At 37.7% G+C, this 25,451-nt stretch overlaps 1 long non-coding RNA gene across 1 annotated transcript; it reads right to left on the minus strand.

Moving 5' to 3' along the window:
* Window positions 1–9,687: 9,687 nt before the first annotated feature.
* LOC113840126 (uncharacterized) lies at window positions 9,688–15,545 on the minus strand. Its single transcript, XR_003492861.3, has 3 exons — window positions 15,459–15,545; window positions 14,785–14,872; window positions 9,688–9,993 (listed from the first exon to the last, which is right to left on the minus strand). It is a non-coding gene; the product is annotated as an uncharacterized lncRNA (long non-coding RNA).
* Window positions 15,546–25,451: the final 9,906 nt, after the last annotated feature.

The following is a 25,451-nucleotide window of genomic DNA, read 5'->3' on the forward strand; positions in this document are numbered from 1 at the left end:
GTGTAATAAGAGCAAGTGCTGGATTCGGCACCAGGGATGGTTCAGCCCTGGCTCCACATACAGACTGGGAGACAAGAGTCTGGTGAGTAGCCGCAGGAAAAGGCATCTGGGGGTTCTGGTTGACAGCAAGTTGACCATGAGCCATCAACATGCCCTGGCAGCCAAAAGGGCTAACTATACTCTGGGATGCATCAGTCCCAACACTGTCAGCTGGTCGGGAGAAGGGGCTGTCCCGCTTTGCTCTGTGTCGCACCTCGAGCACTATGTGCATGTTTGGACACAACATTAAAACAAACAAAAAACAAACAAACAAACAAAAAAGATATAAAGCTGTTAGAGAATGTTCAAAGGAGGGCTATGAAGCTGGTGAAGGGTCTAGAGAGGAAGACATAAAAGAAGTGGCTGAGGTCCCTTGGTTTGCTCAGCCCCGAGCAGAGCAGACTGAGGGGAGGCCTCATGGCGGCCTGCAGCTCCCTCACGAGGGAAGCACAGAGGCAGGTGCTGAGCTCTGCTCTCTGGGGACAGCGACAGGACCCGAGGGAACGGCATGGAGCTGGGACAGGGGAGGGTCAGGCTGGGGGTTAGGGAAAGGTTCTGCACCCAGAGGTGGTCTGGCACTGGGACAGGCTACCCAGGGCAGTAGTCACAACATTGAGGCTGCTGGAGTTCAAGAAGCATTTGAACAATGCTCTTAGACACAAGGTCTGGGTTTTGAGTGGTTCTTTGTGGAGCCAGGAGTTGGACTTGATGATCCTTGATGATCCTTGATGATCCTGTTGGTATCCCTTCCAATTCAGGATTTTCTGTGATTCTGTGATTCTGTGACTTTCTGTTATTATCTGTTTTGTTTGTTTGTTAGTTTGTGTTAATGGTTAAAGTGACTTAAGGAATATTTATTTCTGATTTACAGGAAAAACGGGTTAAGTACTCCTACTCTGTGCTAATATGATCATCCTAGGAATCTGCAGCATTTGAAAATATTTTGCCACACATCTTGAAAACCAAGTCACTTAACTTACGATGGTCCATTTTCTCTTTAAGAATTAATACATATATGTATGTATATATATATAATATCAGCAACATAAAAGACAGCTGCTTATGCCAATATCCTTATTTACAATAACTATGGAAATCATAATCACCTGTGCAGGCTAATGTGAACACACTGTAAATTGTAGCTGAAGTATATCATGTTACAAAACATTTGTTCATTTCACATCCCAAATGATGCATGATTTTATGATGATATTTATCAATCTTCGTATTTTATGTGTTCTTTTTGTTTGTTTGTTTTCCAATTTCCATTTTTTCAGCCAAAGGAAATCATCAAGTGACCTTGAAATCTGCACTGGCATTTTCCTAGCAGAGAAAGGAGATCTCTTTTCTCATTTGCAAAAATGAATAACAATTTGATCATTCTTAAAAACTTCTAAAAGGTTAATTATGCTCTCTCCATGAGCTCTGAATAAAAACCTGCTTTATCTCTGCCCAAATGAAACCCACAGGGCTCCCATTCCCTCTAACTCTGCCTGGAGACCAAATCCTGCAAGCTGTCAATTAACTCCTATCAGCTCATAGATCTGTGCGAGCTGCAGATGATTTTCTCATCCGAAAACTATGACAGCTCTCTCATTTGCCAGGGCTGTTGGGTGACTTTAAAACATTCGCAGCAGGAAAGTGTTATCTGGCTTTGGGCTTCGTGGAGAGAAAAGAAAGAGTGAGAAAGCGAGAGGCAGAAAGGTCCTGGGTTAGATAGAGTTCATTTTGAGCTCTAAGATTTCTGTCTGGTTGCAAAACCCCACTTGAACTTGAGTTGCATGTTTCAAACAATAATAGAAACTGAACATGGTTATGTACTACAGAGACATTTCCTTGTGTGGATTCTTTTTTAACATTACCGAATAATAACAGACAGCCAAAGAAGAGATTATACTGGCAAACTACAGAACTGGGAAAACAGTAACAACAACATAAAATATTTAGTCTATTGGTATTAGTTCGTGGTTGAAAAAAAAATAGCTTTTTAATTTGTAAATCAGAATAGTAATCTGAAAGGGAATGATTGAGAGCTCACAAAAAAGTATTATTTCACATAACTTGTGAGATAAATAATGATGTTTCCAAATGAGATAAGTGGAAGTAAAAAATTGCACTGAGCACCTAGTGATCCCTGCCCATTTTATTTTTATAGTTCAAGGTCAGCTCTTGAGAAGTCAGATACAATAACTTGTACCAAAGCCACGGGATGGCTCTGAATGTCTTAGAAGCTGAAGCTAAAGTAATTAATTTTAGGACTATTATAAATTGATGGTGTTACAGTTTACATATACATGAGACTCAGAAATCTGGGTTCAGCTCATGGCTATGCTTTGACCTTCGGAAAACTGCTCATTCTCCTTGTGTGCTGTTTCTCTGTCAGCTGTAAATCTTGAAGCCTGCTTTTCCACCCAGCCAAAGTAACATCTTAGGCTCATGACAGTATTCACTCCTAGAAAGACATGTCATTCAATTTTCAATAGGGAAAAAAAAAAAAAAAAAAAAAAAAAAAGAGAGAGAGAGAGAGAAGAAGAAGAAATTTACAGAACGCTATTGAAAATAAAAGATTGATTAATCTATTACATTCTACTGTTACATAAATTTTAGGTGCAAGCTTTGTAGGACAGGAACAATGAGACTTTATCTGGTTGGAAGTATTTACATGCCAACCAAAAAGAAAACTATTACACTTATTACTCTTTGCTTAAGAAAATAAAATTTGTCTGTTAACTTTAAAAGTTCTTTATGTAGCTCTACATTTAAGTACTCCACATGTGAGTATATTCTTCCTTCTTTCTTTCTTGTGCTTCTAGATTTGCCAAAGCTGTCACCAGGTAAATTGTTCTCAGCATTACAGTCAGTTGACTAAGCTCAGCATGGGGCAGGATGGGTTTTCTGCAGTAAGTCTGTGAGTTGTATTAGACTTTTGCTCTGAAAGTAATGGGAAAGCCCTACTGTTTTCCAGTGAGCCAGGATTTCATGTCACAGTTATTAACATTGATAAATGACAGATTCTTGGACAACTTACAACTTCAGAAAATCAGACTCAACTGAGTAGTGGAGAAGGTCAAATAATGTTTAAATAAAGGTGAACTAAAAGTTAACAACACTCAGAATAACTTTTGCAAGCACACGTACCCACAGAGCGATCTGATTATGTGGTACCTGACTTTTGGCAAGTTACATGATTCCATTTTAGCTTTATAGCTCATCGTATAACCATTCTGATTTTTTCAGCTGTAATATAATTTGAAATGTGGAATAAAATTACTTTTTTTTTTTTTTAAGACAGAAACAGGCAGAAATGTTATGTTCTAAGGCATCTCTATGAGGCTTTATTTCCTTTTCATTAAGCAATAGAACAAAACAGTTATCATGGAGTATATATTGTTTATATAGTAATACTCTGCCGCTTCTTTAAAGAGATCTAATGAAAGCTGAAAAATTGCTATGATTTAATTAAATTTTAAATATACCAAGAAGCTTTAATGAAAAGTTTTAAACATCTTAATTATGCTATCAAGATAACCTAACACAGAGAGAAATAGAAAACCTACCAGGCAGTAAGTAATCTGAATGGCTAAAATACATTTGAAATATTCAAGCATTATCTGATTTAATTGCTAAAAAGTAACTTGAGGAATAATAATCTTAAGATTGCCCTTATAAACATCTATTTGTAAATTTTCAGAAAAATAAGCACACAGCCAGAGAGCTAGGTACCTATGCATCCAGAAACTGGAGTCTAAGACTTAAAAGATTTGAGCATTTAGTAAATCCTCAGGCTTTTTATTTTTCCTCCTGTTAGTCTGTGTATCAGATCGTTTCTGGTCTTGCTTCTCCTCAGGTACTTTCCTGAAGGCCTTGTGTTTCCTTTTTCAGTATTTGGTCATCTGTCTTTCTGTCAGGGTTTCTCCAGCCACAATATATTTTCTCTTGGTTACTTTCTTTGGGGTAAAAATTGTTTATTTTTTATTCACAGTAATGAAACTTCAGAAGGATCAATGACATAATGGCTAGTTTTGTAATTAATACACTAGAATAGTGACAGGAAAAAATGGAAGAATGTGTGAAAAACATCAAATACTTCAATAAGGTTAAGTGATTGCAAAGTTTAATCTGCCAGAAGCAGATGGGTCATTGCTGTAGGTGCAGCTAATCCATCAGTGATGTGTCTAGAAACTCATATTTCTTGCTGACTTCTGCATCTAAGAATTCCCCCAATTACAAATGGACTGGTGATGCCCTGGAGCTCCTAATGTGCTGCTTTTGGGCAGGAAGGCATCAACAGCCCATGTCTGGGCAGGGCAGCCTGTGTCTCCCACACCTTCCACTCAGCGATGAGTCTTGCTGGTGGGTTGAGCTGGCATTTCTAGGTACTCTGAGGACATTTCTCCTGTTTTAAATGCAGTTGAAGTGCTTTGGCAAAGAAGTTTTGAAAAGGTTTGCCAGCCAAAAGTGATGTCAACCTACTACATTCCTTAACTTATGAAATCAGCATTTTCGTCTGCATTTACCCTGGAAGGTGGGGCAGAATTTGGAAATAAGATCTTCTATTCAAAGTTTGCTGTAACAGGAGATATAGCACATCTGCAAAGCTCTGTGCTTTACACACCCACCAGGTGCAAACAAGCACTTGTACGAGCACGTTTCAAATGTTTACCAATATTTGCCGGTTCGGTGCTCTTAACTCTGTGCCAATGCAAAACCACCCTTAATTCTGAAATTAAAAATGTTGGAGCATATTTAATGCTTTATTTTTCATTTGCATGCCATTTTTTTGAATGCAAAGTAGGAACAGAAAAACCCCTTTCAACATTTTTGCAGGTGTTCATATAACAGAATACTAGTAAGTTCACTCAACTCTTCTGCCAATGGCAAATTATTTTCACACATTTCTGTTTCTTCCTTTTTTAATGTTTATTTATTTATTTATTTGTTTTCCCTTTGGTCCAAAGGCACTCTGATTTCCAGGTGGTATTTTATGTAGTAGTCCATGTTTCTAATAAATAGCTAGATTTGTGGAACCTATTAAGGATGTAATCAGCTTGGTATTCGGATTACATTTCTATCCAGCTCCCATTATAATCAGGATAAAGATTCCCTCTGATTTCAATGAGAGTTGGATCAAACCAGGAGCACTTTTTATTTTAAAGCAGTGTTAAGTGCTGCTGTTCAATGACATTGTTTCCCAGACACCAGCAATTGTTCACTGACCCAGATGTGAACTTGTGTTTTTTCTGTCTCTGTTTATAGACATCCTTTCTCTGTCATGCTTATCTACCCTACTTACAGAGACCTATTTGACTTGCTGAGAAGTTACAGTGGTCAAAATTAGAAAGCCTGAAGAAAACTGTTTATAGCAGAGTCTGTCAAAAATACCATGAAATAGACACAAAAATAATATTTACATAGATCAGGGGCCCCTATTTTGCCATTCTTCCTTCTGTGCCGTTACTCAGCTGTAGGAAAGGAGATTAGTACTTGGAAGAGGAGCAAAAAAAAATAAAATAGCAGCTCACTTAGTAATCCCTAGACACTGGAATGGAAAGAAGCCATTCTTATAGCCGTATTTCCACCTGACAAGGCAAGGTGGTAAGTTTCACAAAATGCAGGGTCTTTAACCAAATGCCTGCCTATATTTGTGAGCAAGGCTCAATCCTGCAAGACTCAAAGTCCATTTCACCTAACAAAGGAATCCAAAGGTTTTGTTTGGTTGGTTTGGTTTTGTTTTATTATTGCTTGGTGGTAGTGTTTTTGTTTTGTTTTGTTTTGTTTTGGTTTGGTTTGGTTTGGTTTGGTTTGGTTGTTTGTTTGTTTGCCAGGCAGACAAACAAAGACTATGAAAACCAGAAAGAAAAAGCCAAAAAGAAGAAAGAGGTATATTCTTATACACAGTCCACTTCAGATGTAATGGTCATGAATATAATTAATGTTGACCTTTGTCAGCACAAAGGTCACAGAATTTCTGGAGACATGTGGGTTCTACATGAAATTGCTGTTATTCGTGTAAACATTGCTAATGTGTCACAGCAAAGCTGTGTGATGTTTCAAACTTTCAGTGTTAGTTGTGTTTGCAGCTGGGTGCTAGACCTGTAAAAAATATGATGTATACAGAGATCTTAAAGTAAAGACTTCAGTAAAATTACCTTGCATGTGCAAATGAGTGTAAGATTTCTCTTCTCTGTTACTCATGGCATGTATGCTCAAAATAGTTAGGGACAAATATCCTAAAGCTCTCCATTTTTTTTTAGTTCAGAGAAAACAACACTTTCCATTTCTTTTTTTAATGGTACAACTATTTTTAAATAATCTATGAGCTTTCTAACTAAATGAAAACTGTAAAATAAATAAATAAATAAGACAGAGCTCACTACCAAATAAGTTGTTTTCAGTCTAAGCTTGGCACAGGATGTACATTTTATAAATAATTAAATAAGAGACAATTTAAAAACAAACAAACAAACAAACACCTCACCAGTAACAAACGAAATGTTATCAACTTCAAGACCTGTCTTATTTTCAAAAGACTAGAAAAACTTACTATCATTGTGGTTCAAAGCAGAGATATGCCTTGCATTTTTGAGGTGTTTTGTGTTCAGTTGGGACTAACATTCTGTGATGCAAGATCTTCTATATCCTCCATCACTTTGTCTAGAATGACAGTGTGAATCAATCTGGGAAACAGCTTCACAAAATAAATGTGGGTGAACATTTAGAGCTTAGAGATTTTGTCAATTTTTAAACCAGACCAGTACACCTACCACTGTTATGCTTCTTGAAATGTATTGAGGAACATTTTTTGTTATTGTGTTCTATGATGATTCTATAAAACGACCAGATTTAACCAAAATGTATTTATTGAAGAGATAAATTTTAAAACGTGGCTGAGCAAACAATTAAAGTGGTGCATCTGGATATTAATCTTCAGTACAACAAGAACCTGAGTAGAGGTGTAGACAAAGATATGACACTCATACATCTGATCTGCCTTTACATTACAGCTTTTTTACAAATGTTAAATCACACTTGTATTAGTAGCTTATGTATGTGACCAACTTGCAAATATAAAAATTGCAAAATGTAAATATAAACCTGGTTATTGTCCTAGTGCTCTCACTGAGGCAGAAACCTGTGCATTAAGAAACTACAAGCTTGGAGGTAGATGAGAGCTTTTGTGTCCCACACGCATTCCATTTTCTGTATACTAGGATTAAAATATGTAAATATGAAGATAAAGGACTTCAAGAAAACATTTGAAGGGAAACACCCTTCATCCCTTGCCCTCCTCCTCCTTCTCCTCTCCCTCTTCCCCCCCCCCCCCAAAAAAAAAAAAAAAAAAAAAAGTAATTTTTTTCCCCAAAGTACAGCAGAATTATGACTTTTCAACAACCGTGTTGGTGGATTCTTTGCTGAAGCACTCAATGCTTGATAAGTAGTTACTTCACCAGTTGGCTTGGTAATGGCTGTAGATTAATATCTGACTGTTTTGGCCTGTTTTAGTGCTGAATTGATTTTACTTTTTGTGATGCTTGAACAGCTCTACTGGCTGATCAGTACAGGAGTATCCAGCTCCCATTTCTGTACAAAATGTGGGGAGATAGACAACTTAGAAAGCTATAGTGCTCTATTTTCATGCTCAGTAAAGTCTACTGCAGAGTGAGCCCTCACAAATTCATATCACAACCATTACAGCTGCAATGATCTTTCCCTTTTTATATATAGTGTAAAGCATTTGAATACATTAGAGTTGCATTTCTCTTGTTCACTGGTATGGTATTCTGTTTGTTGAAACATCGGTCACTGACCACAGAAAGTACCTTTCCCTTCTGCTGGAAAATATCTAGATAATTTTACTGCAAAACATTCCCCTTGCCCATCAGATATGTATTAACACACTTGTAAGCAGCTACAGCATGAAATGCAAAGTTTGATATGACACAGAGCTGTCTGGAAGGTTTTTAGCCTGAAAATGTAATCATAGATTTCCATAGCAACTTTCCTGCACTAAAGCTCTACCATATATGAAAATATTGTCTTTAAAGAACAGGCAGGTATATATTATTTTTAGACTAGGACAACGATGAGAATGCTGGAGATGCAACATGGGCTCTTGGAAATTTTTCTGTGTAGGCAAGAATAAAATGTTACACGGTATTGCGCAACTGGACATAGGTTGTATTTTGTGCTCTGAAGAAAATTGATTGCAGTCTTTTGAGTACATTTACAATAACATGTGCTGGCAAAACCATTAATTTGATTGCCCTTACTGAATATTGTGCAAACAATCTGTGTTTGCAATGTCTGCGAACAACACATATCTCAGTAAATTACTGTGTTGTAAGTAATACCGTTAAAAGCAAATTTTAATGGTTATTTTTTAGCAGCTCTAAGGGAACATTGGCAGTCATATTGCTTCTTCACTTCATTGCTAGATGGTTTGAATGAAACACTCAGAGAGACTTTGCAGCTGTGGAGGACAGGCTATTGAATTTAAATGATCCAGCACAATCATTAGAATTCCTGAAAATGTCCAGAAGTCATTGCACACAGATATTTTCAGATTACCCACTGAATATAGGAGGATTGGCAATGAAGAAAGAGATGGATATGAAAAGCCTGCCAGACAGCCTTTCTCTGTGACAATAACTCGACCAATTCTGGAGTTGCTAACTGCTTTTTACTGCTATTTGGCAGTTACGGCTTCAAGAGAAATGAACGGCATGTACTAAGGAAGGCAAACCATTGTTGTATTCATGACCTTACAGCGAACATCCTTCATACTCAAAGACAACTGACTGGCATGCAGATTTGTTTCATAAACAAAAAGTAGTGTTTTCTCTCTAAACAATTCATTGTGAGCAATTTGTCATTGCAAACAGCTTCTGGCAGTTGACCAATTCCTTTCACAGAATCCTTCTTTAAACCAACTGGTCATTAAAATCTTTTTTTTTTTTTTTTTTTTTTTCTTTCCCAACAATGGTGCTGATTCATTCTTAATGAATAATTTGCTTAGATTACTACATTTGCTGGATGAGATGGTATAACACTTACGTGCCATAAATAAAATTGTTAACACTAGGTTGTCATTTCATTGTCTTTCTCCTCAACTAATTATTTCTGGATCATTTTTAATTTTTTATCCTTCATGGGCAACATCTGAAACCATACCACTTTTTAAGGCCAGAGGAAATTATTTGACTAAAGTTATTGATTCGACCTAACATATGCATGCATGTTCTAGGCCATTATTTTTCTTTCCTTGTGTAGGGGGGAAAAATAGGAAGAAAAATAAAAACAAACTAACAAAACAAACAAACAAACAAAGTCTACTATAGAGAAGAATAATTAAGATTTAAATCTACTGTAAATATAGAGAAACAAAATGCCAGAATCACAATAAATATAAGATAACATATGTTTGAAAACAGGTAAATAGAGATTAACAGTCTATTCAAATCATATTTGAGCAATATGACATTTATTAACTTCTAGCTGGAACATTAAACAAGATAAAAATATTCTTAAATATGTTAAAATGAATTTTGTATCACTTTCACTACTTTTTCTTTTTTTTTTTCTTTTTCAATCAACAGATTTTTTTTCTTTATTGATCTAAAATGTTATTAATAGCTAATATGTATGTTGAGTCAAATCAATTTACATTGGCTATGTGTGTCATCTACCTCTGAGAAAGAGTGTTAAGTTGAAGGCATTGAATTGAAAAAAATAAATAATGAAATTCAACTCATATTGTCATAGGGATCGATTTCTGTTCAGCTTCTTTTATCCTTTATGATCTGGAAGAAGCCATTTCTGCAGGCTGGGACTCCATTTTGTCATCTGAAAAATGAAGACACTTATCTTTCTGGTCTCCCAGGTGCTGTCTGATGCTAACCTCATTGGTGTCTATGAAGACTGCAGGTAATTTCGTGATGAGAGCAACAGAAAGGTCTGTAAATAAGATAAAATATAATATGTGAAGGAGAAATTGATTTTAACCAGAGCTGATAATATTTCTTGTCAATACTGACATATTAGTTTCATTTTCCATTGTTTCTAGGTGTTTTATTTCAACTAGAAAAGCATAGCCTCTCAAACAGTGTTTAAGTAGTATTATTTATCTATCTATGTCTAGGTTCCAGTGTCTATGCAGAGGGCAAGAAAAGTTTGCCAATTTTCAAAATACTATTATTTGAACCAAAAATGGCCTATATTTATAAGGGACACCCATAGTTTTATTTTGGAGTAGTGTTGACATGGTTTCTCCTACCATTCTTGTTCAATGGGAATTAGACCGATTATGGATGCTGCAGGCTCCCTGACTGGGTCCCTGACAAGATGGGTCTCATTCTGTTTCAGTCTTTTGGCTGAAACAAGAGCACAAACTAGCAGATGACAGTAGAGAGGGTGGATGAATTGGTTAAGGAGTTAAAAAGGACAGCAAACAGCACATTATTTTGCTAATGGGTGACCCCATTGTTCCCATATGACCTCGTCCAGCTTTTGATGTCTCAAAATTTCACCTTTGTGAGTGAGTGTGAACAAGTACTTCACAAAACCTACTTTCCTTCAGTGTTAGGTGATGACAGCTCATGTTGTTTGAAAATCCATTTATTAATGAGGATGAGTCTTACATGTCATAAGCAGTTCAAACAACAGCTAAAACTAAGATCAGTAACCTCATAAATAAATAATTATATGAACTGATCAACTCAGAGACTGCATGCAATACAGATCAGTTCACTTCGGCTTGGCCCAGTAGCTAGGCTGCCCTTTCCTAACATCCACGGACCATATATAATAATGCATAATATACCCCACTGTGTCCTGAAGTAAATCACAAGATGCAGCACACACATCCACATATATATATAATCTGTTGAACGTGGGGATGTGATACCATATTCCTGCCACAAAATACGCTCCTCTTCCACTCCACAGGACTTACAATTGTGCTAATACTTTTGTCTAGCAACTGCTCTCACCAGTACAAGTAAAATTTCAATGTCCTAGATCACTTCCTGGTATTCCAAAAGTAAATGGAATCAGTTTGGAAGCAACATCCACCTACCAGTGCTAGACAGAGGAATGATACTGACTGAGCTGTTTTCTCAATACTAGTACTTAAATTGACATACGTACAGGACCTGGCTGGGAGGGAGTTAACTTTATTCATAGCAGCATCTATGGTGCTGCATTTTGGATTTGTGACCAAAACAGTGCTGACAGCATAGCCAAGTTTAGGCTATTGCCAAGCGGTGCCTGCACATTCTCAAGGATTGCTCTGCCTCACCAGCAAATAGATGGGCAAGAGGCTGGGAGGAGACACAGCTCAGGAGACATAGCTGACCCCAGATGACTGAAGGGACATTACTGACCATGTAAAACCATGCTCAGCTATGAAATCCAGAGTAGGAGGGGTATCTCAAAGTAACCATTCCTCAGAGGGTGGCTGGGCATCAGTCTGCTTGTGGGAGATTGTGAGTGATTGCCTTTGCTTTGCTTTATGTTTTGTTTTGTTTGTTTGTTTTTCTTTTCTTTCTTTTGATTAATCAAGTGTCTTTATGTTGATCCTTGAGTTCTTCACACCTTTGCCCTTGTGACTCTCTCCTATCTAGCTGTGAAGGAAGTAAGTGATAAATGGTGTGTGAGCTAACCAAACAGCAAGGGTCAGCTCAGAAATATGCAGCAGCCAAGTGTACAAGGTCAGTGAAACGAGAGAGGACAATTCACACTGTCACGTACAAACCATAGTTGTGCAAAAGACCACAAGTGTGGTCCTTTCACAAGTGTGCAAAAACATGGCTGTTCCAGATTCACCCATAAGAAGTGTTGTGCAGATGTTATTTACTGTCTATCTCTATGAAATTACACTGTGAATTACTCAATTGCTTAGGAAGATCTCTTGTTTGCCATTCAATTAATCTTGTTATTCTGGGAACATTAAACATTCTTGGATCAGACCAGGAGGAGTTTGATGTCTTATGTGTCATCAGTTATACTTTCCTTATACCCTTTTCACTTATTAATGGAGCAGTGGCTTGAAAATATTATGATTTTTTCCTCTTTTATTCCAGAATAAAGAATTCCAGTCTTCCAGAACTTCACTGTACTGATAGCAGGCTTTTTAAGTCCATCATGAACATATTTGTGAACAGCATATGGTCACAAATAGCCCTGTGCATTTGCTTGCATGCCCTTTAGAAAGAAAGTTTATCTTATCTGCAATCAGTCATCCAGAATATATAGTATTCCCACCATGGGACCAAATCCAGCTTGGGTGCAGCTGCAGTATTCATTCCTAGAACTGAAATCACCTAGCAAGGGATGTGGCCACCAGGAGCAGATGTCATTAAACATGTACTCACTGAGTGAGGTCAGATCAGTGAATTGACAGCATCACCCTGCTGGATCTGAACTCCTGCTTTTGTGTATCTTTCATGGAATATTTTCTAGGTTTGTGGAGGATTTTTGTAAAAACTTGGTCAGACTGCCAGTGAGTCTGTTCAGAATAGGATGGTAGAGACAGCAGGAGCACAGCCAAGGTGGGCCATAAAACACCTGCTTCATGCTGCTCTAAATCTTCTTCTGCATGGGTCTGCTGAGGTACCCTGGCACTCTACTCAACCATAGTTCATCATGGCAAATATTAATAATTATCAATCTTGCATAGTTTGAAGAAGCAGTGATCTTCCCTTGTGGAGAAACCCATATATCTCACTGGCTGTCCATTCCTTTGTCTGTGTTTTATAACAACAGAAGTAAACTTTATGGCTTTGCTTATTTACTTCTAAAGAAACAATTCTATGCATGAAGGCTAAAGTGTCTGAAATAATTTAGGTTAATGTAATTTTGGGGGTTTTCTTTTATTAAAAGTGAACATCGGTCAACAATACCCTGGAAGGCTAGTGGGTGGAGATAAGGTTAAGCACAATATTAATATAGCACATATTTGCTCTTGTTGCCTCTTTTTTTTTTAAACTCTTAATATGACGTGGGCCAAAGTACCTGAAAATTATTGCTGTCAAATTGTATTGTCAAATGCTATAAGAGTAATGACCAAGATAATAGATAATATAGAAAAATATTAAAAATTAGTCTTTCATCTCCTAGATGCTCACTGGTAAATTATTCCATGTCCATAGCAGATGTGCATAAAGGGTTGACTACTTAAGACAAGCAAATAGGCACCCATTTAATGTCCTGACATTTAGGCAATAGGCTTTTAAATCTGAGTTACCATGGTGTTCAGATCTGAAGAGCTCTTACGGTATTTCAGCTGGCCAAAACTCTCCTTTTGTCCTTCTCTGTCTGTTCAGGACATTTGTCTGAGAGGTCAGGCTTTCTCTGTGTGCATGATGAGTGCCTCGTTATGTCTGCCTTCATAGGATTTGTTTATTTCTTTGTTTGTTGTCTGCCTGTCTGTCTGTCTATCTATCCATGAGGTAGTCATCGGCCATCTACCTCACAGGTCTGGTGTGTACTATTATGCTAGGCTGGCTGTGAATACCCTCGAAATTATATGTGTATTCTTTCCTGCTTGCAGGCTTTGTGCATGATCTCCCACATCACTTGCTGCAGTCCTGTTTGTCTCAGTCCCATTTCTGTCTCCTGGTTTGGGCTGTAGCTACATTTGCTTTGGAACCATATTTAACTGTCTTGCAACACCACATAGTTTGTAAACTATAGGTTGGTCACCTCTGCCATCCTTTGTGACATGACAGATACATTATTATTTTCATCTGCTCTGTAGGATATGGATCCCTGACTTGGCTGAAAATGTAAATTAAATAAAGCTAGTATTATTGCATGTACCTTTCATTTTACAGACTTGATCCTTGATATATCAGTGTACCTGTATTACAGGTACTATATTTTTCCTTATGTCCATAATCCTTTCTAGCAAATCCACAAGATATCTGTAATAGGACTGCCAATCAAAACTGAGCAAGAAGAAAACACTGTCTCAAAGTACAAGGTGGCCCTGGCACAATTGCAGCAGTGCTAATTCTCAGACCAAATGACACCTGCAAAGCTGCCAAAACAGCTGGCAACAGGGCTCACCAGGAAGTCAGCTGCCATCACTAATAACATGTTATCTACAGTCTGATAGTGAGGTCCTGAGAAAAATAGAAGAGCTACAAATTCACAGATAAAGTAGCACTAAGGTTTGAAGGGTCCTGTTTAAATTTCAGGTGCAAACATAATCTTTACATAATTTAGAACGTGTGTGTAAAATTATATCTTTATACTTAACAGGTCTCAAATTCATTTTCACTAAAGTACATAAAATCTGCTTCATGACCTAACCATTAGAGAGCATTTTGATCACAGAACAGTCACACAGAAATTTCACCTGAATGAATGCATTCAAAGACATACATAGCATCAATACATTTGTCCTACCTTTTCATTATGATATGCTCCTAAAATTAAATAAATATGAAGTGTGGACATGGATACAGATGCAAAAATGCTTGTCACAGATATGTGATTGCATGCACACATACGCATCATTTGTGTGCATATATAGATATGTATGTTCTTTCTGTTATCCAGTTAGGTAACCTGTATGTAGCAGAAGACCCTCAGAAAGGAACTACAAGGATCAGTTCTCTGAAAGAGTATATGTAGTATTCAATATTCATTATTTCTTCATTAAGTCAGTAATCACTTCTTCATTTTTTTCTTTAGAGTAGGAACTGCATGAGTTTGTATAAGATATAGAGCTTTCAGTCTTACCTACTTTTTCTGCTAATGTCATTTCAAGGACAGAAAATGTGCTCTTTTATTCAGATTTATGCAATGATCATTGAAGCTAATGTTTTACCTGGAAATTAAGGAGAGCAGAAAACACGTTTGAGGACAAATGCTTTCAGTATACAATACATTTAAAACTTATATCCAAGTACAGTGAACTAGCACTTCACAAGCAATTAGTAATAAATGCCAATTATTGTACGGTCTGTATCATGTCTCTGAATGTTTTGAATCTCCTAACTTCCTTTAGTGAGATCAGTCTTTGGGGCTAATCTCTCCCACATGAGCAATACCAGAAGATTGTCTTCACTACAGAGCAAAAGAGAAATTGTTTAAGTAAAGGCAGAGACTGCATAAATCATAAACCACTTTCTCAGACAAAGGCCATTAAGTAAGTCTGTGTACAAATTTGACACTTTGTTTCCTTGCCTTTGACAGCCCTGTGGAAAGGTTTAAATGTACAAGATCTGACTAAACCTTTCAAAAACTCATCACTGAATATTTGTTAACCTTGTACTCTGATAGCTGTAGAACAAAGATAATACTCTTCAAATGGAGATAAATTACAGTCTTTCAAAAGATTATCACCAGTCTTAATCACATTTGCTCCTACAGCTGAACAGTCAGTGACCTTGTTACTCACACAACAAACGTACCTGCAGCTTCACATCCACGCAGGTACATTAGTCTAACCAGCCTGCTGAGAACAGCCAGATTTCTACAGACAAGCTAGGGAATTCAGTTGGCTGGCTGATAACCTTTTCAAGATTGAAATCATCTTTGTTGGCAGCATGGAAAGTGGGATCAGGTGCAACCTCAGCAAATTGGCCAATGACACCAAGCTGAGTGCAGTCGACACACTGGAGGGAAGGGATGTTATCCAGAGGGACTTGGTGAAGTGGGACCATGTGAGCATCATGAAGTTCAACAAGGCCAAGCAGGATGAGGGAGATGATATCCTCCCTGTACTCTGCTCTTGTGATACCCCAGCTGGAGCACTGCATTAAGTTCTGGGGCCCCCGGCGTAAGAAAGATATGGACGTATCAGAACAAGTCCAGAGGAGGGCCACAAAGATGACCAGAGGGTTGGAGCACCTCCACTTTGAAGACAGACTGAAGGAATTGGGGTTGTTCATCCTGGAGAAGAGAAATATCTGAGGAGACCTTATAGTGGCCTTCCAGTACCTAAAGAAGGCCTACAGGAAAACCGGGGAATGGCGTCTGTGTCAGGGGATGTGGTGATAGGACAAGGGGTAATGGCTTTAAACTAAAAGATGGTAGATATGGATTAGATATTAGGAAGAAATTATTTACTCTGAAGGTGGTGAAGCCCTGGCACAGGTTGCCCAGAGAAGCTGTGGATGCCCCATCCCTGGAGGTGCTCAAGGCCAGGCTGGATGGGGCTTTGGGTAACCTGGTCTAGCGGGAGGTGTCCCTGCCCATGGCACAGGAGGATGGGACTGGATGGTCTAGAAGGTCCCTTCCAACCCAAATCATTCTATGATTCCATGATTCTATGAAATCCTACAATTTGTGGAACTTGGCAAATTTCCAGTGGAGCTGATATGTGTTGATCAGCAGTTCAAAAGACATCCTGAGTCCTCAGTAGGTGTAGTCCAGGGTGACACCGGAAGTTTCCGGGATGTTATTCTTCCAACCACGAGGCTGCCAGGCAGCTAGCTGGCCTTCTCTTCAGCAGAAATAGAGCTCTGAACAAACACTGGATATTCCCTTGTGTCTATGTACATTTTCAAAGGCAGCTTCTTCTTTTTATTTTTATTTTTTTTTCATTTTCTTTCATTTCAGCCAAGAGTGCTCCTACACCTTATTTGACATTAACATTTCAGCACCCACATTTCATATTAAAACATGTTGGCTTGGCTGGAACTGTGCTGCAGGGAGTTGATGTGCAAGCATTTCTTTGTTCTGGCTCTAGTTTCTTGCAGAGGTGTTGGGGTGGAGATTAGCCTGTTATTAATTATCTCCTAATGGCATTAAAACCCACGCTTTATGGATTTGGGGACTTCCCGTGCCAGCCCAAGTTTAGCAGAATCAGATTTAACATCACAGGTTTAATACGCAATTTTTGCAGAGGGAAAGCCTTTATTTGCTTAATTTATTTATTTTCTGCCTCTTTCTTTACCCCATTAATAACATGACCTTTATTGGTTGGAATTGTCACCTCTTGATGTTGCACAGTGGCACAGCATAGTAAGACATGAAGCCGGGTTTAAGGAATGGGTCCTTCTTCTGTGAAGCAGCCTGTGAACTTGTGGGCAGAGGTGTTTGAGCACTGTGCAAAGTCAGTCTAAGGTACAGTGGCTGGCATTGCAGCAGATCTATGTCTTGTAGCTATGAGATTTTCTCTACTCTTTCATCTTCTGACTTTTAGTTTAATAGTTATTGGGTTTGATGACTCTTTTATTCCTATTTTGGGGGGGGGAAATAATAATAATAATAATAATAAATAATAATAATAATAATAATAATAATAAAAAAAAAAAGCCATCCATTGATCCATTGTGAGTGTTGATGAGTGCTCTGTTGCCTCAATGTGAGCAGAGGTCCCCCAGCACCACACAGAATCAAGCCATTAGCAACAACATGCTTAGAAGTGGATAAAAAATAAATAAAAATAAAAACATCTTTACAACATTTTTCTCAAAACTGCAGTCAGGGAAATAGTAACACTTTACTCTCACCATGGAATCTGGAAAAAGTTTCAAAGCCAATAATAATAAATAACTGCTGTCACATACCCTGAAGACAAATCTTTGTAGGAAACTGCCAAATGATATTTTATGTTTGATGTTCCTCTGCCTTCTTTCATGTGCAATCAGTCTCCCCATTCTCTTGGCTTCTCCTGTTTTAGTGGCTGCTGAAAAACTCCTGCAACTCTTCCTTATACAATTCTACAGCAGGCTTCAGATACAAGAAATAAAAAATCTTTTGCAGCTTTTCATTCATTTACTTACCCCAACACTGTGTGAGTTGATTATCCCAGGAAATGGTTAATGGTTCTAAGTGTTTTCACATACTATAGCAAAACCCAGGATTTGACTCTTGCTTTTGTAAGTGAGCTCATGTGATTTTATTTTTTTAGGGGAGAGGAAAGAGACCATTTTAATCACATGGCTGTGAACTGAGTTTTGAGCTTCATTTTCTAACAAAAGAGCACAAGCCTTCCTTCACAAAAGCAACAGTAAAATCTTAAATATAGGTTTTCTTTTTTTTTCTTTTTGCTTTTGACTATGACAATTATTTTGCATAGCCTCAAAGTAATGTTTACAAAGCACAAACATGACAAAACAATCTTCCAGTCTTGATTTATTTTTATTTTTATTTCATTTTTATTTTTTGTTTTTATTTTTATTTTATTTTTATTTATTTTATTTGATTTTTATTTATTACTTTTTTATTTTTTTTTCGCTGTGCCATAGGGTCAGCTGAACTCTGCTTTATGGAGACATAGTTGTGAGTTGTCTCTGCATCCCCCTCTGCTCAGTCTGTAAAACAACTTGGGGTCTTTGGCAGGACTGCTGTACTTAACAGAGGTCACAGCTGCTTGGTTTCTGCCAGACAGTAATGACAAGCAAACCTCACCAAGCTCTCTGGGCCCAGGGATTAGGGTACACTGACTGGCACACAGGCTGTCACAAAGGCTTTCTGAGTGAGATGGAGTCACAACCCTCGTTCAACATCCTTCCAGAGCCCTCGGCCATATTCTCCAGAACAGGAGCCACACACCTGCCAAACTCTGCATCACAAACCTCAGTGGAGATAAAGACCCAAGATCTCCATGGTTATACTCTGTTTTACCCAACCTCGCAGGCAAGCATTGATGCACTTCACGAGCATTGCAAAACCATCTTAACATTGAGCTCTTCTAGCTCATTCTTTTTGTGGGGTTGGACTCACAGATGTAGGCTGGTGAGTCAGGTTAACACTCACACATGCATGTGCAAACAGGAACTGGCAGACCAGCAAGTTAGGTTTACAAATGCAGATTTTACATGTATCTGCAGGTGTGTACATGCATTTGGCATGGATCCATATCAGCTGTTCTGCCTCTTCCTTCAATTTCACACACAAAAGTTTTGCGGAATTAACACAATTGTTTTACAAAATAAAACAGCTGAGCTTTTCTGGTTTTTAATTAAAACACTCAGCAGAAGCCATGGAGAACCTTTTTGGATAGAGAACCTAAATTAACAAGGAATTGCAAGGGAACATTTTTTTTTTCTTTGCAGAGATCACCTTACAAATGTCATCAGAATACATCTGTACATCATGGCTGCATGCTACTAAATACTATCAGAAAGCTATCACAGGGATCCAAATGAAATTGGGAAATCTTCTTATATAGTGCTGGAGTTTTTATTACATGGCATGTTTATTGCTTGTAACACCTGAGCATCTGCAGATTTCCAGCCAATTCTTTCTCTAAATCAGTAATAAAAACTGTCCTACTGCTCTGCATTCCTGTATAAGAAATCCCTCAAAATGATGGAAAGGTGGTTATTAGAGGTGCCCTTGATATCTCTTGCTCTTTGCCTTCAATTCATTGTCCCTTTTTTGTTTTGTATGAAAAACTTCCCATCACAAAAGATGTTTGGCATCTGGTCACATACATAAAGAGGTGAGATTGGGTGCTCTGCCACTGCCTGTAGTCACAGGAAACCAGGCAATGTCCCAAATTTTATGTTCCTGCTGCTTTTTATACAAGAATCTCAATCATCAAACTCAATCTGAGCACTCTGAGTATTTAAAACAGTCAGAAATACACTGGATGTATAAGTAGTACATGTGTTCAGTTAAAAAGATAATGTTTGCAGGTGGGAAATTATGCAACTATCTGGAGACAACTGCATGTACTGATTCACTCCCAGCTACAGCAACTGAGGAACAGATTAGGCAAGTTACTGCGTGCAAGATTTTTCAACAGGACTGCACATTTGACCTTTCAAATTCAAGCATCAATGATCACCATTTCTGTTTATTATACAACTCTGGCAGTGTAACTGTTTTTACTACTACTCTTTGTTTTTTATTATTACTCTGTGGTTAACCCCAGGACTCTAGAGGAACTGTTGCTTGCTGTATCACACATGTTAATTTTGCCTATCAAGCACATTTTTCCTTTTGCATGACTCAGAAAATAAGGCACAGTGAATCTGTTGCAAGTAGCCACAGTTATGAAAGAGCTTGTGGCTCCACAGAGTTGTTTGTTCACAGGACAGACGAGACAAAAATGGATTGCAGTGCTTTTTTTTTCGGTATGTCTTCAGAAGTATTCTTGAACCCAGACTGTAATCTTTCTCATGAAGAGTGCTTTGTTTTCTTGGTGCAGTGGTTGGTTTTGGGATTCTTTCTTTGCACCTCTCTCCGTTTGTTCTTCTCTGTTCCCTACCATGTTTCTCCAACTATCTGTGTAGAAAACATCACATCTTCTTGTTTTCCCTATTGATCCTTTCACGCCAGGACATCTGGACAATGGGTCATTTTTGTTTAGCATTCACATGATTGGATTAATAATGGGACTTGTGAAAAGCTATGTAGAATTCCTATAGACAGGCACCTGAACTAGGCCAATATTTATTACAGATGTCTGTTGCCGTAAGCTATTTTAGGCCTTTCATGGTCCTTCCAAAAAACTGCATAGCAAAACATAATTCTTTTATTAAATTTGTGGTATTTTTCCCACAAAATTCTTTTTGAAGATTTCACCCACAACGCATCAAAAATAGAAAATTATTGTATCATTATCCTTGAGGACTGATCCTCACCAGCTATAAACATACCTAGATAGACACAATTTTATGTGAAAACACACCATCTACATCCATTACATGCTTGTAATGTCCAGGAATAGGTTAATTGGTGTTTTCATGTAAAGCCTACATATGCTGAATGCAATTACCTAATAATGGTAGTTCTTGGAAAATTATTAACATTAGGGATTTCTTTTTTCCACTACTGTCAACAGCATTCACCTACATCTGCATATGCTTATAGGCAAATGTATGAAAAGTTGTAGAAGACGTACTTCTAACACCCGAGAAAACTTGTCTTCTACCTCTGCACTGTTTTAGGAACAGTTGTTTTAGAAAAGTAATATACTCACTAGATGAAACATTCTTTATCAGAGCTCTAACTACTACACTCAGATCAACAGGTCAAATATTTTGTTAGCAAAGTTCCACAGGAACATCTTTGAATTCTCAGCCAGGGACTATTCCCTGCATGTCATCCTATGTGTCTACCAAGTGCTAAAGTTATCTAGTTAGACTGCAGTGGGTGAGTCAACCTGTCTAAGTACCTGCTTCCTCAGGCAGAACCTATTTTTCTTTGCTAATTTGATAAGGAAAATAGAGAAAATAGCCTTCCAAAGGTAAGTGCTTTAATTCATGTGGTTTTCCAAATTTTAGTGTAAAATATCCATTCCCTTTACTAAGGGCCAGATTTCCCAAATAGTTCTAGTGCAGCAGACAGCTTTAAGCTACCTGAGGTCTTTGGGAAGGGTCCTCAGCCGGGGTGCATGGTATGCTGTTGGAGGGCTCAATGCAAGATAGGCATGTCCCAGCAGGACAGCCAGCACACTGAGCATGGAGTGCTGCCATGCTGGCAGGCCAATGGGCACTGCAGACTTGTTCTGAACCTTCAGGCTGAAAGCTCTTCCTCCAGACAGTTATCTGAAATCTTTCCCTTGAGGATCATCTATCTTTCTTTTAATTATGTCTAGAAAGAATAAAACTCTCATAGAAAGTCATCGTATCAGTTGCCTTTCCAGACAGAGAGAAATAAAACCATCATCCCCGTTCTCCTTTTCTGCAACAAAAACAGAAACAAAACAAAACAAAGCAAGAAGAAGAAGAAGAAGAAGAAGAAGAAGAAGAAGAAGAAGAAGAAGAAGAAGAAGAAGAAGAAGAAGAAGAAGAAGAAGAAGAAGAAGAAGAAACAAACAAACAAACACCAAATGAAATGGCATTCTGGGTGTGAGGCACTCTTAAGTCTTTTTGTTGAAGCTATTTTACTACAAAGAAAACAACCCAGGATTAGCAGAATCACAGAATGGGAGTGACAGTCTCTAAACTTCATCCAGATTCCAGCTTCAGGTGGTGTTTATACAGGCATGAAAAAGGCAGAAGATAAACATGATGCATCTTGTTAATCTGACAATTCTTGTACTACTTTTAATAAAGGCAGAGTTAGCAGATAGTGGGAATAGGCAAGTACATGAAATACTAACTTCACAAAGGAGAAACATAAGCAGGCAAAGTTAACTCCAAACTGATGAGAATGCCATGGAGAATCAGAAGACATTCATTTAGAAAGAAAGGATGTGGGGAGAAAAGTTTAAAATTAATTGGGATACAGAAAGGCAGAACTGCAGAAGGACCAAAAATTGAAAACATAAGAAAGCAGATAAAGGGAAGAGAAGAGCAGTAAAGAGATTTATGAAAAATGGTGGAGCCATTTAGCAGTGGTGATTCCACTGTTAAAGCAGGACTGACTTTGTCTGGCAAAGTGAGGCTTACACCCATTTGCAAAAGAGCAAATGTGGATCACAAGCAGAATTACACCACCCACTCTGTGGATAATGATTCAATATTCTCAAAAGTTACAAGAAAACTGTTGAAGGAAACTGAACAAATACCTTTCCAGATAGTGACTGGTAAAACTCACCTAAAGGAATTATCCTGAAGTTTCTTTACATGTCTTAATGTCCCTTAAAGGGAGGAAAATTGGAACTGTGGATCCTTAAATTGAATAGTATCTATCACAGACTTGGCACACCAGACTATCAATGAAGCCAGTAGGAGAAGACATCATGCCACTCTCTTGAATTTCTAAAAGAGCAGGCTGAGCTTCACCGCACATTGCTGGGTATGCTTTCAATTCCACCACTGCTTGCGAGCCAAGAAGGGGAAATTCAAAGATGGCAGATAAACTCAGCCATTAATCGTTGTATGCTTCAAAAGCAGTGCTGTAAACAGTAACAAGGAACAGAAACTCAACTCTGGATGCTTTATTGCAAGAAAAATAAACAAAGAAATAAACCAAACACTACAGCACTATTATTCATCTTCAAAGATCCATTGAGACTCTCTCCAGATGATTTTTCCAGCAGCAAAAAGAAAAATAAATAAATAAATATGTTTCATTGTTTATCTATATTTAAAATAAAAATACAATAAAGTAATAATGAAAATAATAAATAAGTATTAAATATACAATCAGTAGAATAAGAAAAACAATTAAGCATTGTTATTTATAACAATTATATCCCTGAATTATTAATCAGCTAGGGGTAAAATAACTACCCACTGCACCTGAAAAAATCTCCTCACATTCTAGGAAGCTCAAGGTCTGAAGGCCAGCAGGACTCTGGCATCTGAGTCATAGTTTTATGGAGCCACTTTGAAGGCATGCCTGGCTCTTGTACATAAAAAATGTACTGAAATATTATTCCTGGACTTCACAAAATCTTCAGAGGGCTTTAACAGAGGACTTTAATTTGAGGGTGAAGCGTACCAGCTGAAAGAGGCTAGGACAAAGAAGCTGGGAACAAAAAACCAAACCAAACCAAAACAAAAAAGCTTCATCAAACATATAAGGAGTCAAAGGAGTCACTGAGAAGATTTTATCATCATTGCTTACTCTAAAGCATTTTTACACATAGATTTATAAAAAATACAAATAACGTCTGCTTTTTGCATACACTGTGTTCAGCAGGATACACTCTTCTCTCACTGAATTCTTATTTTTTCCCAAGACTTTGCTGATTCGCTTCTCTTTTTAATAACTTAACATCCTCTGTCCTGTAATATGGATGAGTTAAGTGCACTTTTGCTAGGCTATCAATTATTTCTGTGGACTTCCTCACATCTTTAATAGCTCCTGCAGCCTTCGTAACAATGTTGGATGCTATTCTTTGGAGAAAACAACAGTATATGGAAATCCATTTTTAAAAAGCCATAACTGTTTATTAAATTGGACAACAACACTAGATGAAATTAATTGTAACTTTTCTTGATGCTTCACCTATGTATTAATGCAATACTATTTCAATTTTAACTTTTGTGAAACAGCCTTTAATTAACACAAACTTTATGGGCTCTGCTGGGACACGATGTGAACTTTTTTACCTCTACACAGTCACACTTGGCACTTTTTCTTATCAGTTCTTCTCAGAGTTCCTTGTCCTGGAGTTCAGTGACTTCCACTACAACAAGGAAGCTGAAGACAAATTTTCTGGATACGTATGGGAGATATATTCTACACAGTAAAGACCAACACACACACACATTTATATATTAATATGTCATCTCATGCTCTATGGAAGAGTATTGCCCTCCAGATTGCTGAACCACTCTTCCTGGAGGGGCACCAACCCTTGGCACTCAGGTAGAAATAAGCAGCCAAGCATGGGTGAAGCAAAAAAATTCTGAAGCTTTTTTTCACAGGCAAAGAAAACACGCAATGTAATTACACACTAGTACAGACCGTTTACTGTGTCTTTTACTTTCATTAAAGAGCACACAAGATGATGCCAAGACTTGACTTGAAGCACCAAAAGAAATGCTCTGACACACAGCAAGAGGGAAAATGGTCTGACCATTTTCCACAGATGCATATTCTGAGCAGCTTGTTTCTATTTCAATCTGCATGGTGTTGATGACAGTTTGGCCACTGACAATATGCGTGAGAGATGATGGAGGCAGATCAGTGTAAGTGTTTGCTGTTTATTTTGGTGCTTCCTGAGGTGTGCTCCTAGGAACTGCAGTTTCTTCTAAGTGATCATAAGGTAGTGAATCTCTTTGAATGACAACAGTGAGGACCAGCACTGGTGACAGGCTGTGTTAAAAAAGATCTTGTTGCCAATTTATGGAGATTGAGAGGCTGTTGGAAAGACATCACTGGAGATTTACAGATTGCTGAACAGGAGATTTTAGGCATGTCTGTGAAGTCATTCTCAAGAGGGATTTTGCATGGTAGTTGTTCTGCAGGTTGTCATGGTCAGATTATGATCAACCCCTAAGGGATTCAGTTTGGCTTTAGGAGTAGTTTCTGATGATAAAAGACTTGATTTTGGAATAGTTTGGTCAACTTGTTTCTACTTTGTCATACATTAATTGCCCTTCAGCATATATTACAAGGTCCTTGTTATCTTTCTAGGTATTTAAGGAGTTTGCACATTTGTAAGAGGAGGAGCTGAAGACTGTGGGTGACTTAGCTGATTTTTTTTCATGGTTTATATGAGAATCTACTAACAGGAAAATGCATACATGGCAATGTAATGAATAAAGATCTATTACTGGGAAATGTTACATTTTCTGATTGCATATTAAATTTTAGGTGGTTCCAAGAAGTCTGAATGGGTACCAGAAAAAAAAAAAAAAAAAAGTAAAATGCAATGAAAGAAATAATTCCAATCAATAAGAGCTGAAGTTACAAAAGGAAGTAAAGTCTGGATTGAAATGTTTAGTGTTATTTAAAGAACTTCATCACTAACTCTTCCTTGACAGGCTTATTCCTTTAGCAAATATTTTTTTGAAATATTTCCTTCCATGTGGCATTACCATATGTTTCATATTGCATAGATTTCCATAAACAGAGCACATGCACACATTTTATAGACTATTGGT

This window comes from Anas platyrhynchos, chromosome Z (genome assembly GCF_047663525.1).
Source record: "Anas platyrhynchos isolate ZD024472 breed Pekin duck chromosome Z, IASCAAS_PekinDuck_T2T, whole genome shotgun sequence".
Classification (NCBI taxonomy): domain Eukaryota; kingdom Metazoa; phylum Chordata; class Aves; order Anseriformes; family Anatidae; genus Anas; species Anas platyrhynchos.